The 14,332-nt window shown below is 43.0% G+C and overlaps 1 protein-coding gene across 1 annotated transcript in view; it reads right to left on the reverse strand.

Annotated features, from left to right (window-relative positions):
- The window catches only part of LOC146802433 (kelch-like protein 1), a 771,680-nt gene that overhangs the window by 740,956 nt on the left and 16,392 nt on the right, over positions 1 to 14,332 (reverse strand). The window lies entirely within an intron of this gene.

Consider the following 14,332-nt stretch of genomic DNA (forward strand, 5'->3'; position numbering starts at 1 on the left):
AAATCAGTGACAGTTTGGGAGAGAATAGCATTGGTACATCCAGGTTAGTGGCGATTTTCCTACAAGCGGAGTTAGTACATGCAACCGTGGTAGGTTCCTGCTCTCGCTCCTTGGTGGGAAGGAACATGAAGCCCGAGAGGGGGGTGGGGGCTGTATACCCCTCCTCTACTTCCAGGTGTGGCATGAAGGGAGGCAGATGGAACCAGTATGTGGCAAAGTGTGCCTGAGCGCAATAGTAATAGAGTTTGAAGTTAGGCCCCTCGTAACCGCCCTCTGAGAATGATTGCGTTGGGTGTCCAAGCTAAGCCTCGCTTGCTTGCCCCCCTACAACAAACGTATTGTCTGTGTTTTTAGCGATCTAAAGAAGGGTTCACCAGGGATATAGGGTATATTGGTAAAAAGGTATATAATCTTAGGTAATAATATCATTTTTACCAGGGAGATCCTCCCCGCAATGGAAAGGGGCAAGGCTAGCCACAGCGTGACTGACTGTGATTTTTTTCCAGCGCGACTCCGTAATTGGCACCCATTAATTTCTCCCTGTTCCTGGTGACGTGAACCCCCAGGTATTTGACTCCCTTGCACTTCCATGTCAATGGGTAATCCAAAGCATACGGTGTGGTCACATCCGTGAGTGGGAAAACTGCTGATTTGGTCCAGTTGATGCTAACACCTGAATTACCCCAAATGTAGTGATTCCCCTCAATAATGGATTAAGATTATCCCACGGATCTTTGAGTGTTATGTCATCCGCATAGAGTGAGATTATGAGTTGCCTGGACTGATACACCAATGCCCGCTCCTTATGGTGCTGCCTAATTTTTGCAGCTTGTGGCTCAATGGCCATGGCAAATAGTATGAGGGATAGGGGACAGCCCTTGCGTGTGCCTCTAGTAATGGCAAAACTGGGGGAATGTGCCCCATTGAGGAGAACGGTGGTTGTGTGTTGCTGATAGAGGAGTTTCATCCATCCAAGGAAGTCCGGGGGCATCCCCATATATCGCAGTGTACCTAAGAGATAATCCCACTCAACTGAATCAAATGCCTTGGTGGCATCCAGGAATACTGCAACTGCTGCACTGTCAGGGTCAATAACCTGTAAACTGCGAATAGGGTCCAGAGGTTATGGGATGTCACGTCGGCTTGGGATGAATCTGGACTGGTCCGGTAAAACCAGCCTGTCCATTAACAGGTTTAATCTATTAACGAGGACTTTTGCGAGAATTTTGGTGTTGCAAATGATCAGTGAGAGGGGGTGATATTAACACAGAGTGGGGGATTTATCTGGTTTTAGGAGGGAAGCGATCATGGCTTCTCTCATGGTGGTCGGGAGCCACCCCTCCTCCCTGGCCTTGTAAAAAAAAATAGGAACGAGTTGCGTCTCGTACGTTTTATAAAATTCAATAGGGAGACCGTCCGATCCCGGCATGCGCCCTGATTTCATTTGCATGATCGCCGCCGTGATATTATCCTCCTACAGCTCCGCTCCCAAGAATCTCTCAGCCAGGCCAAGGTGGTATCTTCAAAACATGTAGGGAGGTGAAGTGGCTATGTGTATATAGGATTCTGTAGTATGTCATGAAGGTAGGCAGCTGTTTAGGGAGGTTTCTATGTATTTCGCCCTCTGAGTCTTGGATTTCTGCTACATAATTAGCAGCTGCGGTCGGTAGTGGGAGTAGCTGCTGGGCGGAGACATGGGAAGGGGGAGGGGCAGGGTGGATTACAGGGGTTTACAGGTAAGTAAACATATACATTAATAAAACGAATTTCGTTGCGTGCACTGCATCGCAGTGTACCTAATTCTAAAGTTTTGCATCCGCGTTGGAAACAATGGGCCACTTCCTTGACATCATTGCAGGCTCAGGAGTACTTGCAGTATGAATTCGCTCATCCAGCTCCTCTATCTTTCCATTGTATTATTTACACAGACGGTGGGATCAAGGCATGCTTATTCAGCCACCTGCGCAATTGTAGCTGGTACTTTCGTGAATGGTGAATTCAGGTCTGATATCGTGCATACGCAGTCATTGGGTGATTGTACCGCACAGTTGGCAGAGCTACGTACACTTGTGCTTGCACTGGAGTTTGCTGATCCACGAGTTACAACTCTTATAGTGAGTGACTTGTGACTCGTTTTACTGTGTTCAGTCTTTTAACAACAATTTATTCTTTTGGTCTCAAAATGAATATCGTGATTCCAAGGGTAGCACAATCAAGCATAAAATGCTTTGGGTTCGAGTAGCAGAACTTAAACAGAATCTGCCTCTCGTGAATGTAATTCATACTCTGGGGCACCAGCGAGTTGGTGTCCACGCTGTCGGAAACAGCTTAGCTGACGAAGCAGCGAAAACAGCAGTGGCAACATATCTAGTAGCAGCAGTTACAAGATCCAAAAGTAAGATTGATGATGACATCTTGGCAGCTATTGCTGCAACAGAGAAGGGAAGTAATTACACAAGAGGTTTCCCTTCTAAATATTCTTATCATTTAAGTCCTGATAAAGTTCCTTATGTGAGAATTAACGACGCTGGTGACAGTTTGATTCCCAACGCGGACTGCAGACTTTCCTTGATAACAGTGGCACACGAAGGCATGGCTTCTGCGCATGCCGGCATTTCAGCGACCGTTACTCTCTTACAACAACGCTACTGGTGGCGTGGATTGTATAAACAGACTCAAGCTTATGTTCTTAATTGTGACATATGCCAGCAGATTAAACCTTCGACTGCTGCGCGCCCACCACAAACACAGTTGTACATATCTAATAAACCACTTGAGTGTGTTTATTTAGATCACTGCGGTCCTTTCTCCTCTGATACTGCGTATAAGTACATCTTAGTTGCAGTGGATTCGTGCACACGTTTTCTTTGGGTATGGTCGCAAAGGAGTGCTGATGCTCGAACTGTCATCAGGGATTTGCGTGTCTTTGTGGGAATTTTCGCATGTGGTACCCTTCATTCTGACCAAGGTCCTGCGTTCGCCTCTAAGGCGTACAAGGAAGCCATGAGATCTTTGGGGGTCCACGTCAAGTTTTCGTCTCCATACCGGCCGGAGGGCAATAGTGTTGTGGAACGAATGAACCGTGACTTAAAGCAATCCCTGACAGCTAGGGTTTTAGGCACTGGCAGGAACTGGTTAGCCCATCTGTTTAGCGTATAACGTGCACTTAATAATCTCCCTAGGAGGTCTCTGGGTGGGCGGACCCCATACGAAATGCTCTTTGGCGTAAAGATGTTTGTTCCGGACCTTGATGGTCTAGACATGGCGGCGTCTGCCGCACCCTTTGACGTAGATGATCACTTTGCTGTATTACAGAATATACAAGAGACCAGAGACAGTCTTGCAAAGGAACACTTGCCCTCCATGACTGATGCTGCGCTTCAGATTCCAGTAGTCGGCTGGCTACCTCGAGTTGGTGACCTGGTTCGTGAGAAGGTGGAGAACAAGAAGGAGTTTGGCCCCTCTTATCGTGCACCAGTACCAGTGCTTGGCGTGCAGGGTACAAGAACAGTTATTTTACCTCCACTTCCTGGTCTCAAGGATAACAGGTACATCTCCATTGACAATGTCAAACTACAGCGCGTGGCCGTTTCTTCTTAGTATGACTCCAGCAGTCTCTTGTCCTGCGATGCTGAGAAATTCTGTTTTGGTACTGGCGTCTACTACCAGGCCTGACATTGCTATCGAGATGCATACAGTTACTAATCCTTTGTTGCCACCACCGGCTGGTGGCCCACCTGAAGATACTGAGTATACTTATTCCACATATGTGTCGTTGCCTGGTTTAGAATCAACTGCAGTTGACCAGTCACATTTTTCATTTGACACTAACTCTTTGACTTCCAATCCCCCATCGAAAGTTTCTATTTTTGCAACTTGGTTTAAAAGACATTTTTTGATTCCCACCTGGACTTACATTTGGCTGTTACTCATAAGTATTTTTTGGTTTATGTCCATTGGGTATGTGGTGGTATTTTATCGTCTTGTGAAAGGACACTATCTCACCGAAAGATCTGCAATTCGATTAATTGATGGAACTTTGGCCCCCCACTCCTCATCGCACATCATGAAAAGGGACCAGACTTTTGTGAATATTACTGCCTGGCCTGTGTTGGATGGGATTGTGTGGGATGCTGTTAAATTTCAAATTCATTGTCCCACAGAGGTGATTAATGTCCCCGATGTACTTCGTGTTTCTATGGGGGATGTTCTGAAACAAAACAACCGCTCTGATGAAAGGGACGTCCAGGCCAGAGAGGCACTCTTTTCTGATTTGAAATATTATGCTACTTTTGATGCTGAAGATTTGTATTTAGACACAGCTAATTACGGGGAGTTTTTTTGCTATCAACATTATGGCAATCATTTCCTACATAAAGCAAATACATTTCGAAATGTTGTTAATTATACGCAATGGGAACATTGTCCAGCACCCATTGAAGGCAGCTCCAAAACTCTAGTGAACAAATTTACATATTTTATTGATTTCAGCGTTTCTGAACCTGAAGCCTTTTATTTTAAAGTGGCGGCGGAGTCAGCTTCCAAAGTTAGGCTGACCCACACAAAATTATTGTATTCCAAGTCCTTTATGGATGAATTGGCTATTGGGGGCTATGAGTTGTGGAAAGATACCATTGATCTTAAATCGGTTTGGGGTTCTAAAACATAGCAGGTACAAGGAACAGAGGCTCTGCATCGTGCTTGCCTTATCCCAAACCACATGTTATTTTTTAATTCTACCATTTTTCAAACCGCCTGCTTTCGATTGGCTGCTTCTAAAAAGATTAATTCACCCTCTGTCCCTGATCTGGGTGCTTATCTACAATGGAATAATCACACAGATCTGTCCCTTGATGCGTTGCAGTCATATATTACTAATACGTCCTTCAACATTACCGAATTAGATCCTGAAGGGTCTATACCCTGGATATACACAGGTTAGAGTGGACCCCCGCTTTAAAACTTCCCATTCGGTTGCTACCTATGGGGAAGTTATTTCAGAACTGGCTGCGACATTCCCCCTTGGCATCTGTTAAACTTCATTTATCAAAATTACATGACAAAATAGATTTAAATGATGTTGTTAAGGGTCCTGTGGGTGGCAGGTCCAAAAGGTGGGTGTATGCTATTTATAACGAAGTTTGGAAATTATCGCAAATTGAAGCTGCTTCCAGATTGAGAGCAATTGATAAAGCAAATTTGGAAAAAGTGCTAGCGGTCATCGATAATAGCATTAACACCCTTTCTTCCAGAATTTACACATTAGATAATATTGTTTCGTCTGTTGTGGATATTGTACAGGATGATATGTCTGTTTTATATCATGGTCAAAATCAATTGCGTTCTATATTGCAGTTTGCATGGACTTTGCAAACATTGAAGGCTGGGACTACATGAATACATCATCTTTATTCCTGCCGTTCAATCTGACTGCAAAACAACAGTTCATGTCCATGAAAGATGCAACATACTCATTACTGCACATTGAAAAGTTGGAACCTTTACCTTTCTCTGTGGCCGAATTGAACTCAGCTGTGTGGCTTATCCAAGGGTTAATCACCTTGCCATTTCCTTTGTTTAAGTTCAGTTTGGAGTAGGCAGATATGAACCATTGGGTACTGCTTTCCTGCATGAAGTTTGATCACTCCCATTTACATACAGATGCATGAGAGAAGGTAAAGAGGTTCATTTGAAAGGAGAGGAATGCACTTCCACACCTGATCACTCAGTAGGCACATCCAGTTGCATGGAGCTTGCAACGTTCAGGCACCAAATTTAGCTTGCGTTCTGAAAGGGATTCCTGTTCCAGCTATTACGCCCACTTTTACATTATTAGCTAACAGTAGTTATTTGCTTTTGAATAATGAGGCTTGCTGCGGGATGCTAGTGGGAATTCCCTACATTGTAACTGTCTCACGACGAGTAGTCTGCTGTAAAAATGTCCTTTTCCCGCCCCGGCATGGGAGACTTGATGTATCCGTCTGGCCTTCCATCCCAACCTTGAAAGCAGAGTTCAACAAGATGAGCAGAATAAGGGCTCTATTGTCAAATAGAAGTCGCACTGACTTTCTCCCGTGAAACATTCATCCTTCACGTAGCTAACACCCACACCGAGGCGCATGCGCTTTTGAATACTGATCTCCCCCTTCATTTCGGTGCTCTGATTCATACTATATTCAATGCCCCGTCAACAACTGGCTTGGCGCACTGTTTCAAAGTTGTGGGCTCCGGCCTCGTGACCTCCATCCAAACAATCTTTGGTGTGATACCGGCATTGTTTCATTCCAGTTTTTCCAGCGTCTTCGGTGGGCTCCCGTTGATTCTCGCCCTCACGGCTGGTGTGCACCTGTTGGTCTGCTTGCTGCGCAATGGCTGCACGATATGTGTCCCACGACAGCCTACCCCAGCTGCTCCAACTTCGTAACCGGATGCTTGAATATTATGGAACATTGCCACTGGCCACTTTAAGCGTAGCCTATGGATTGTCCTTCCGGTTTTCCTACTTTACTTGCGTGCAACCTGTTTTTCATTGCCTAGATTGTCCTTTCGAATGGACTCTGGATTTGTGCCTGTCGAACTTGGTGTCTCCTGCCCCGGATTATGATCGACTGATGAATCCCTTAGTGGCTCATGAGTTGGACTGTTCTGGTATCGGGATTATGGCCTGTGGAGCGGCACATGGAGTACTAGGGAATTGGGACATCTATACGGCAGTGTATGACTTCTTGGCGAGAAGTTATCTTGAAGAACACGCAAGTTGTCCTCTGATTGTACTAGAGGCTCCAGTTATCGAGGAACATGTATGTTCATTTACTTTATTAGACTGGATGGAGGAATCTTTTACAGACCAATATAATGACTTCCTCTTGGAGGCTGTCGCTACTTATTGTGCTTCACGTTGATGGATTAACTTGGAAGTCGTCCATCTTCCATTCTCTTTTTTTTCAATTTTTAAGCTGGTTTTTCGAACTTTCACTACCGCTCATATGGATGAACAATACATGCGCTTGGTTCTGTCTCTGTCGAACTTGAACTCTGCGTTTCTAATTTGTATCCCTATTTCTTCGTGGTCCGATCAAGGGAGGGTGTAGTGGAGGCAGAACTACAGGTACATACATTGCTATGTTAGCATAAGCATCTTAGAAATTAAACCGCCATCTTGCCACTTTTGCTGCTTTTGCACACGACACTGTAGATAGATGTTATTATATGAAAACTGCTTGCTTGCCTTTTCTTCACATGAGAACGGTATGTTTTTCGCATCCCTAGATGTGCACCACGACCTTGGTCTGAACATTGTGTGCAGAAGCAGACAGGGCCAACAAACAATGTATGCTTTTGAATTCAGGTTGATCGACCCACGCTCTAGCCATAATGCGCACACAGCTGCAAATATTTGAAACTCGAGCGCCTTTAATATTGCAGTTGGCATGCATGAGATGCACACTTTGGAGAAGACTTTTTCCAGACACAGAGCAAAGCTGATCCTGTGATGTGATTCACCTAAGCTGATATTTACGGTATGGGGTTCCCATTCAAACCTAGAGACCTTCTATTAGTTTAAAAATACTAGCTTACTAGTGAAGGGAGGGTGGTTGTATTCCACTTTCATTTGTAATATGATTTCTCCCTTCATTTTCTATAGTATTCTAACAATGCTGATGGTTTCATTTTTAATCATTTGTCTGCCTATGTTAGCCAAGGTACTGCATCTTAGGACACGTAGTTTATAAAATAAACATTTTAAACTTTACTGTGTCTCTGATTACTCTTGTTGTGGACTGATATGAGAATAATAACGAACAGGTATTTCTAATTCCCACCACTCCTGAGAGTACTCTAAGTCGCTTGTTCTGGGTTGTCTAATCATTGGTAGCTTTGAGATGATACGGAGAATGAAGGAAACACTGATACTAGTTGGATAGGGGTTCTAGGTACTGAGGTGAGTTTTTGGTACACCGCAATTCTCTGAGGTCCTGGTTTTCTGCGCATAGTTCTGTGCATGAGCAGAATCCCTGCAACACTGCATTTTTTTGTCTTTTGCTGAACTTTAGTTTTGCTGGCTATAGAACCATGTGCAATTTAGCCCTGCTAACCAGTGGCAAAGTGATAGTGCACACAGTCTGCCATCCACTACAGTTACAATAAATGCAGGCCTGCCATCTGTTGCCTGCCTAAGTAGGTTTTAAAATGCTAAATCGACATGTCAGCATAGACCCTTTTGACTGGCTTATACATTCCTTAAATATTTATATTCAATCCTAAGTAGACCTTATTTCCCATAATGCAGGATGATTGGTATTTAAAAGTAGATTACGTAAAAGTTTAATGTTGAACATGCTCTTACATTGACAGCAATTTCCACTGTAGCAAAGTTGACTGCTCCATGTGAATGCACTTGGATCCAATATTAAGTACTAATACTGTATCTCAGGAATGGGACTATCTAGAAAATAATTAAACACCTATTTTAATAGGTATTACAGATCCAATTCAATAGTGAACTTAGATTGTTTTCTAGACATTACAGAAAAGTAACTTTTACAAAGATATCTTTGGTCTACCTAAAGTTACTGGAAGCCAAATCTGCATTTCGCTCTCCCACTTTGGCCTGTCAGTAATTAGCATTTAAAAAGGCGTGAATGTCATGAGAACCTGCTCCGAGAAGCAAATAATAGGCTGACCCGAATGGATCTAAAAGGACTGAACCAAAAAGAATATGCACTGGGGGCTGGGAGAATCTTTATTGGTATAAGGTGTAACGGTCCTGCTTGAATGCAATATACTGCCTAATAGGTCTGCTGGGAATTTTCATATTACACGTGGCATGCACTTCAAAGAGGCCTCCCCTGTCCCAGGCAGATGTTAGCTGACACTTGGGAAGGTCCCTTCTTTTTTCCCTCAGACAGTTAGGCCTCAATCATAGAGGGTCTCTTTTCACACTACAGTGTCACAGCCTGGTTGATAGGTCTGCTGAGTTTACTAATAACATTTGGGATGCACTGCAAAGGGCAAAGGTTTGTGCATCTCATGTCTGGTAGCTGAAAACATAGCTTTTTTCTGCCAGACATCTGTCTCCAAGTTGGTTGTGGGTACAGGGACTGCCACAAAGGGGACTTAGCTGTTAGCTGTGGGAGGACTCTAGGGTTACAATAATACACTCCCCATGCTCCCCCCAGCATTCAGAACCCAAATTTAGTATAGCCAAAGGCTTCAACAATATTAAAAGTGCATGAAGTGGGTAGACCTAGCCTCGCAAACTTTTACCCCATCGGTTAAGTCATTCCCAGTGGTCATTCCCACCCTCTAGCTTGTGCCAGGCGTATATGTGGCACCTCCAGGCACCCACCTCATAACACTCCTAGACCTGTGGAAGATCAGAAGAACAATGAATCCACTGTACGAGACCTGAGAAGAACCTAGAAGACATTACCTGCTTTCCCTCCTGTACCCCAGACAAAAGTGGACTCCAAGGGTCCTACGGCTGACCTCCTATTAAAGCTACTGTGGCGCCAGAAGCTACAAGAGGACTTTTCCTACAACTCCCCAAAGGATTTTGTGCTCCTTCCTGCTTTTTCTTTTACTAAAAACTTTACAAATTAATATCTCAGGTTCTCGTTGTTGAATTTGTTTGTCATTTAAATGGCATTGTGTTCTTTTAATACATTCCTATATGCTTAATTCATTTTCAGATTTTTATTGTTTTGCATTTTGCCTTTTTTACTGTTTTAGTAGTGCTTTTATAGTTTACACATTGCCTCTAAGGTAAACCTGTCTGCTCTGTGCCAATAGATACCAAGAGTTGAGCTCAGGTTGTTTCAGTGACTTTAAGGCTTTTCCTAGCAAGGGTTGGAATTTTTACCTGAGGTAGATTATTAACTCCTCTTAATAAATAACCCAGTTTCTTACAGTTTGTTAGGGGAAGGGCATGATCTTTCAGAGATTTGGGTGGATGACTTGATAAAAAGTGGGGCTGCTTGAGGATTTTTGGGAGGGTTTACCCAAGAAAAGGGGCTGTGTCTGTGGTTAACTGGGGGATATGGAACTGAAAGGAAGGGACAGAAGAGACAAATAGAATGTATTAATACTTGGCAAACAGTGTGCTGATGGTGTCCTGAATAATTTTGTTGCTCTTGTGTTGTCGGGTAGTGTGAGAAATTGGGTGGTTGGTTTAGTGAAACCCTACTCAAGCAACAGCACAATTTTTTTCAGGGTGAAACACAAAAAGTCATGCAATTAACCTAGGCTTAATACTCTGGTGGATTGGCACAAAAGCATTCAAGGCTTACTTAGAGGCAATGTGTAAAGTATTTGTGCAGCGCACAAACAGTAATAAAGTAAAAATACAACACATGAAAAATCCCACACCACGTTAAAAGAATAGAGGCAAATGAAATAAATTATTTGATTCCAAAATCACAAATGTCCAAAAAGTAGAACAAGAGATATGCAATTTCAAAGATTTAAGTCAAGTATAGTTCCTAAAAGTACAAAGGACTACTCGCTGCTATCTGGTCCTGCAAGACCCTGTAAAAATCACAAATTCAGGACAACTGCGATGGGACACGGATCAGTTACAGGAACTAGGTGAGTTCTGCTGAAAAGTTGCCTCCTAAAGACCAGCACGGTGGCCGAGTCTGTGAGGAGTAGGGTGAACATCGCAGATTGTCGTCGGTGTAGTGCAACAAGCAGTCCATGATTTACAGACAGTCATCAATGTTGTGCAACGATCCTGTTGGGTGGTGCAGACACTCATTTCTAGAGCTTTGCATTGGTGGTCACCCCATCCTGTCGATGCTGTAGCACAAATTGCAGATCTTGCATTACTGGTTGTCACTGGCAGTTGCTGTAACACAAAGAGTCAGGTTCATTGGAGCTTTGCATTGGCAGTCGGCATTGGTTACAAGATTTTGGGACTAATGGGCCTGTTTGCGGTCCAAAGAGCCCAAATCTTCAGGATGTCTCATTTTCTTTGAGGAGGAGTTCATTTGAAGCCACACCAAGGGTCCAGGATCTGGCAGGCACCTCTTGGGAACCAGGAATTCACTCCTGTAGATGCTAGCAGGGCTCAGGCAGGTCCAGTGCAGCAGGCCAGTGGAGCAACTGCAGAGAGGCTTCTGGAGCTTGTTGTTTCTCTGTAGCGCAGAACAGGAGGACAGGCAGCTGATACTTGGAGTCTCTTCAGCCTGGGATGAATGGGGCAGATCTAGTTTTCCTTCCTCAGACAGCAGTGCAAGCCTCAAGCAACAGGGTAGTTCTCTAGGAACTCTGAAGTCCTTCTTCGGTAATATCTACAGCTCCAGGAGTGTAATGAAGAGTGGATGTGAGGGCCAGATTTTTATACCTTGTACACCCTTTAAAGTGGAAGAAACTTTTTGAATTTTCCCTCTACGGAGGTTTCTGGAATTTCCTGCTTTACTGCTCTAGTCCTAGTCTATCTGCAGGCACAAGAGGTTAGCAAGAAGTTCTTTGTGTGTGAGCTGAAGCAGTGTCTTCGAAGTGCAAGCGTGACAGGTGACAGCTCTGCCCCTCTCACAAAAGGCAGTTGCAAAATGCACCTAGTCATGTAGCCCAGGAAACAGGCTGCATTTTCAGAATTGTGACTAAAATTCAGACTTTTCAAAACACAAAAGGAGAGGGGGTGTGTATGCCAATACACATCTTCCCAAAGAAAAGACCCAAAACACATAAAGGTATGGTGGCTTCTATAACACAACTGTTTCTGGTACAAATCACTGACACCTAAATTACCAATATTCTGGCATGGACAGGGATAAGCTCAAAAGAAGAAGAAAGACCAATCTTATTGGAAGAGGAAGCCTCACTCACATAATGTGACAAAAGCCAACAAATATGGGTTCAGAAGAAAAGAGGGGTGAAAGCAAAATGTTTGGTGGTGACCTTGCAGAGAGGGACAATCCTAACAGTTTGAGACTGTGAGGAGATAGATTTTGGAGTTTTGATTATATTCTATTTTGTCTTTTTCCGTCTCTTTAAAATCTAAGTTCTTGTTATTGGCTTGAATCATGATTGTTTCATTGCTGTATATTTTGGTAATTCTGAGGGTGCTATTGGAATGATAGTATCAAATTGTTGGTCACAGTGGATGTCTTATTTATGTTGGGTAATGTTTTTAATGTGTGCACCATGCCTCTGAATTCTTCATACAAGAAGGAGGTCAGTGCTAACTTTGTCTTTGTGTAATGTAGTCATCTGGGTTAAATTTTGTGATGACATATTTTAGCCTCTTGCTTGTATTCCTGGATGCTGTGGATGCAATATGGAGAAGCTGTCAGTACTTGATGGAGTCTTGATGGTCCTGCTTGGAGTTTCCATGTTTAGGAAATGATCCATAAGGAAACTGCTATATAAACTCTGACTTTCACATAATGGTCCGGTGAATATGTCTTGCTACTATTGCTAGATATTACTGAGAAGTGGCAGAATCACTTATATACACTGGTTCTTGGCGGAACAAAAAATAGGTTTTAAAGACAGGTTAAAAGCATGGAATAAATATTTATCCACAGGAGTTTGCAGCATACAAAAAACAATAACATAATATATTATAACATATCGGAATCATGATAGAAGAGATTGGTTGTAACATTAGTTCTATTTGTGAATAGCGAGGTGAATAGGTCTGTTCATGGATCTAATGATCTGGTCAAAAACACAAGTAAAAAAATGCGAAAAGTGTAAACGTATACATGAAACCCATTGTGCTGGCTAGTCATACTAAATGTTAACAAGTGCAAAGGGGGAAAAGGGGAAACAATCCATAACTTCATGATTTTCCTAAAGACTTGTGGACGAGGAGATGTTTTCGTCACATATAAGTAAACTGGAGATGCATGACGTAAATTGGAATGCATTTTTAAAGAACAGTTGATGCCTGCTAATGCCATTGCTTTCATGAGCGTCCAGCATTTTTGTCTTTCAATTTCATTGTATGGCACAAATATACCATTGTTATGGTAAGCATATTAAGTAGTCCATTCAAATATATTAATTTGATACCTTATTTTTAGCTTAAAATAATAATGATACTGAATTCTATGACAAATTTACCCAAATTCTTAGATTTCTGTAGTTGCCAGATTGGTAACAGTTTACAGATTTACAGATTGCCACAATATACTGTTATATTAATAGAATCTAGAAATTGCACTAAACCCAGGGGACACCTTTTCCAATCATTTTCTATTTTTCTAAAAACATACTTTAATCCATACATTTATTTTTATGTTAGACATGGTATCATCATGAAACCTGGGCATTGCTTCAGCTCAGTATGAGGCCTTGCAAAAAGATATTCAGCCTGATTCATAAACCTTTTTGCAGCCATAAATGACACTTAGAGTCTGATTATGAGTAGTGGAAAAAAGCAAATCCATGGAGAAACAGGAGTTTGGGCACAGATCAAAACTCTGATTTGTGCAGTATACTTTTCTACACATATATTTAATTTCTGTCTACAAAACTCATAATAGAAATTATTTATCACATCCATGTATACTGGCACATAGTGTATGTTTATTTCCAAACCTTGGTTCAGAGAATAAGGATTTTCGCTTGTTTGACTGGGTTGTGAGCCCTGATTAAGCAGCAACCTCAGTCCTAGTCAGGGTGAGGCAGAAACCAACCCTCAATGAACCTATGCTCAACCCTCTGGTAGCTTGGCACAGAGCAGTCAGGCTTAACTTGGAGGCAATGTGCAAAGTATTTGTGCAACACTTCAAACAGTAATAAAAGTGAAAAACACTAAACCAGGCTAGAAAAAGAAAGTTTTAACAAATTAAACAAGAAAAAATTCCAAAAATCCAATCAGTAGAAATGGATCATTGAAATTTTAAATATTTCAGTGAGAATAGTGCCAAAAAGCACAAAGTGCCAACTGTGGATATCTGGTCATGCCGGACTTGGAGAAAGTCACACATTCAGGCCGACTGCAATGGAGCAAGGGCCAGCTACAGGGACTCAGTTAGGGCCAGGGACTGGGACGGCACCACTTGGCTGGGTAGACTCACAGACGGCAGAGTCCAGGTGATGAGATCAATGTTGTTGGAGCCTTCTGTCCCTGAGGCTAAAGTAAGGAAGCCAGCCAACCAGCCCTTGGAGTCACTCCGGTGGTCCCACGTTTAACAGATGCAGGTCCAGTCCTTCTCAACCAGGCAAGAGGGCAGCAGGTCAGTACCGAAAGAAAGCAGTCCTTCAGACCAACTGTCCAGCACAGTGGCATACCGTTCAGCAGCGAGGAAGCCCTTCTTCCTAGCAGAGTATCCATAGGTCCGGAAATGTAGTGCAGAGCTGGTATCTGAGGTCCAGCATT

This window comes from Triturus cristatus, chromosome 8 (genome assembly GCF_964204655.1).
Source record: "Triturus cristatus chromosome 8, aTriCri1.1, whole genome shotgun sequence".
In the NCBI taxonomy this organism is placed as follows: Eukaryota; Metazoa; Chordata; class Amphibia; order Caudata; family Salamandridae; genus Triturus; species Triturus cristatus.